Source organism: Cryptomeria japonica, chromosome 8, assembly GCF_030272615.1.
Source record: "Cryptomeria japonica chromosome 8, Sugi_1.0, whole genome shotgun sequence".
NCBI lineage: Eukaryota > Viridiplantae > Streptophyta > Pinopsida > Cupressales > Cupressaceae > Cryptomeria > Cryptomeria japonica.
Window position 1 is genome coordinate 9,583,347 of NC_081412.1, and position 4,534 is coordinate 9,587,880.

A 4,534-nucleotide genomic window follows, 5' to 3' on the forward strand; every position below is an offset into this window, starting at 1 on the left:
AGCTTGGTACTCTTAAAAGTAGTGAACATGCTTTTATATCTAAAAATCAAAATCATAATAATCATTTTAAATCCAATAACAATAATCATAATAATTATTATTCTAATAATAAATTTCATTCTAAATCCTATAATAACAGTTCTAATAATAATCAAAAGAATAATTATTCTAAGAGGCCCCATTGTACGTATTTTGGTAAGGATGGTCATGTGACTAATAATTGTTTTAAGAAGCAAAATGATAAAATCCCATGAACCAAAATAATCAAAATAATCAACAACATAAACCTCATTATAAGAAAGATAATAATAATTGTAATTCATCTCGTCATGCATTTACATGTACTTATAATGTTTCTCAACCACTTAAGTGGATTATTGATTTTGGTGCATCTCAGCATGTTACTTCTCATAAAGAATGTTTTGAATCTTTGCATCCTGATACTTCCAATATTCTTGTTCAATTAGCTAATAATCATAGTTGCAAAGTTGAAGCTATTGGTGATGTGAATGTTCCTAATGGTAAATTACATGATGTTCTTTATGTTCCTAAATTAAAATCAAATTTGCTTTCAGTTCCTAAACTTTATCAAGATTATAAGATTAACTTTTATAGGGGCATGTGTTATATCATTGATCCAAAAACTAATCATGTTATTGCTACTGCTAAAATGGATACTGATAACTTATTCAAGTTCTATGAATTTGCTCCTACAAAGTATTCCTTGCTTACTACTGTTGATTTTACTATATGGCATGAAAGACTTGGCCATCTCAATTCTTATTATATTTCATTGATGCAAAAAGAAAATATGGTCGATGGATTGTCTACTATTGTTCCTTCTCAAATTGTTTGCAATGGTTGCATGAGTGGTAAGATGCATAGGGAACCCTTTCCTCATGGTCAATCTTGGAGGGCATATACTAAATTGCATCTAGTTCATAGTGATATCTTGGGTCCCATGGAGAATCCCTCCATCCAAGGTTCAAGGTATGCTCTTACCTTTGTTGATGATTTTTCAAGGAGAATGTGGATATATTTCCTTCATAGTAAGGATCAAGTGCTTGATGTGTTTACTGAATTTCATGTTTTTAGAAAAGCAATCTGGTTTTAAAATTAAGATTCTTTGTACTGATAGTGGAAGAGAATATGTCAATAATTCATTTAATGCTTGTTTGAAATCTTTTGGAATTAAACATGAGCTTACCATTCCTTATACACCACAACAAAATGATATGGCAGAACGGAAGCATAGGAGCATTGTGGAAATGAAAAGATGTTTATTGCATGCAAAAAATATGGATTACAAGTTTTGGGTTGAATCTATGGCTTGTGCAACTTATTTAATTAATAGAACACCTGCCAAAGCCTTAAAAGATAAAACTCCTAAAGAAGCTTGGTCTGGTAGAAAGCCCAATTTGCAGAATTTAAGAATTTTTGGTTCCACAACTTATGTTCACAAACCTAAGAAGAGAAGACAAAAATTAGATGCTAAATCTTCTCCTTTTATTTTTGTTGGTTATGATGAAAATACTAAAGGTTATAGAGTTTACAATCCTATTACTAACAAGGTAAAAGTTGCAAGAGATGTTTGTATTGCAGAAAAAGGCATTCATGATTGTTCTAAAGTGGAGGATGATGAACTTGCTCAAAGCAAAGTTGTGCTTGTGGAGGACCATTCTCCTTCTCTTAACCTTACTCATAATGCATCTCTTTCTATTCCTTCTAGTGATAGTGATGATGATAATAATAACTCTTCTCCTCATGACTCTTCTTCTAGTGATGAATCCATTACTTCTAAAAGAAGACCTAAATGGTTTAAATCTTTAATTCAAGATAGTGATGAATACTTAGCTAGAATGGATAGACTTCAAGCTAGAAGAGTTAATTATTGTAATCATTCTTTAATGTCTAATATTATTAATTCTAATGATCCTAAAACATTTGATCAAGCTAAAAATCAACCACATTGGCAAAAAGAAATGAAGGAAGAATATGATACTTTAATTTCTAACCAAACTTGGGATTTAGTTCCCTTGGCTCATGGTAAAAATCTTGTTTCTTGCAAGTGGCTTTATAAAACTAAATTGAATGCTAATAATCAAGTTAGCAAATTTAAATCTAGACTTGTTGCTAGAGGTTTTTCACAAGTAGAAGGATTGGATTATAATGAAACATTTTCTCTTGTTGCTAAAATGACTACAATTAAACTTGTGATTTCTTTAGCTTCTAGAATGAATTGGCCTATTCACCAAATGGATGTTAAAAGTGCTTTTCTTAATGGTGATTTACATGAGAAAATTTATGTCTCAACCTCTTGGTTTTATTAAGGAAGGTAATGAACATTTAGTTTCCAAGTTAAAGAAATCAATTTATGGTTTGAACCAATCTTCTAGGAAATGATATTCTAAAATTAATGCATTCTTTCTTTCTCAAGGTTTCATTAGAAGTAAAAATGGTCCAAATTTGTATATTAAACATAGTGAAGATGACATTGTGATTATTATTTTATATGTAGATGATTTAATTCTAACTTCAAGTTCCAATAATTTGATTTCTGAAATTAAGTTTCAACTTAATAAAAAATTTCAAATGACTAATTTAGGACTTCTACATTATTTTTTGGAAATGCAAATTTGGTAAACAAGTAATGGCATTTTTCTATCTGAAAGTAAATATGCTCAAAGTCTTTTAGACAAGTTTAAAATGAATGATGCTAACCATGTTTCAATTCCTATTGAATTAGGGACTAAGTTAATGCTTGATTTGCAAACTTCACTTGTTGATCCTACTTTGTATAGACAATTAGTTGGAAGTTTGAATTATTAACTCTTACTAGGTCAGATATTGCTTATAGCGTTGGTTTTGTTTCAAGACTCATGTCTAAACCTCAACAAACATACTTTAAAGTTGCTAAAATAATTTTAAGATATATTAAAGGAACTATTAATGTAAGTTTGTTTTATGATGCAAATTCTGATTTTAATTTAAAAGGTTTTACTGATTCCAATCTAGGTGGATCCCAATGATGGGAAATCTACTTGTGGGTATTATTTTTTTGTTGGTTCAGGAGCAATTTCTTGGAATAGTAAAAAGAAACAATCTACCTCTCTTGGATCCACTGAAGCTAAGTACAAAGGATGCACTAATGCTTCCAAAGAAGCCTTGTGGCTTAGAAGACTACTTGAAGATTTGGGTCTACCTCAACATGAACCAACTCCATTGTATTGTGACAACCAAAGTGCCATTGCCTTGGCTAAAAATCCAATATTCCATGCAAGGACAAAACATATTTCTCTCCAACAACACTTTATTAGAGAACAAATTGAAGACAAGCAAGTTTCACTCCTCTATTGCAAGGGGGAAGACCAAGTTGCAGATATTTTGACCAAGCCACTTTGTAAAGAGAAGTTCCAATTTCATTGTAAAAATCTTGGTTTGCAACCCATTGAAGAGTTTGATGTAAACTCCCCAAGTAAATCTTAAGGGGGGTGTTAGAATATTTAATATTTACTTGGCTTAGGTTTATTTGTATTTAGTTGAGATATTATTTTGGAATATCTACATGTAATTTTTCCTCTTGTACATGTGTGAGGACAAATCATTTATTTTAGTTTCCTTTATTAAGGAATTTTAGATTTCCTCCTTAAGAGGATGTGGACACATGGCACACATATTTTATGAATGGTGGCATTCATAGATTTGGGAGTTACTTTGTAACTCCTCTCCTCATCTCTATTTAAGAGATGTCTTCTCTCTCATTTCTTCTTAATGACAATATTGTAAAGAGCTTCTTGATCCCTCTCTCTCTCTCTCATTTTAGGCATTGCCTCATTCATAATAACACAAGGTGTTTTTCTTTGTTTTTCCCCTTTCAAAATTTCTTGTGCCTCCTTCTTCACATTTGGGTGATTGCTCCAAGATTTTTGCATTTCTCTTGGTAGCATTTATTTCATCAATAAACTTACTTGATTTGTTTTTTCTTTCCTTTCTCTTGTATTTCCTTTTAGATGATATAAAGCCTAAATAGAAGAAATAAAGGAAATATAGCATGAGTCAAGACAACTTATATGAAGTATAGTCATTAGTGTTTGTATGCTCATACAAGTGATAGAGAATTCCATACTACCTTCAATGAATGCCATCCCAAAAATGACATTTTTCTATTCTCCAACACCTAAAAGCTATCTAAAATATAGGTTTTAGGCCTAGCTTTACAACCATAAGGTCAGTTTTACTCTAGAACACATCATATGCAAGTAAGTGATAAAAGCCCTTGCAAATTCAAGACTATTTGAAAAAGGATCTATAGGATTGCTCTAATACAATGTTGGAATGACCAAAGACTCATAAGCTCACAAAAATTGTCAAAAATCAAATAATTTTTTTACAAAGAGATTAAATAAAAATATATATAATATTAATTATTTATACAAAAGAGTGTAAAATGTACTTGAGGAACACCTTTCATATAAGGGCAAGGATAAGGATGTGAGAATGTAAGACTAAAAGTATAACTACCCCTCTATAGTTG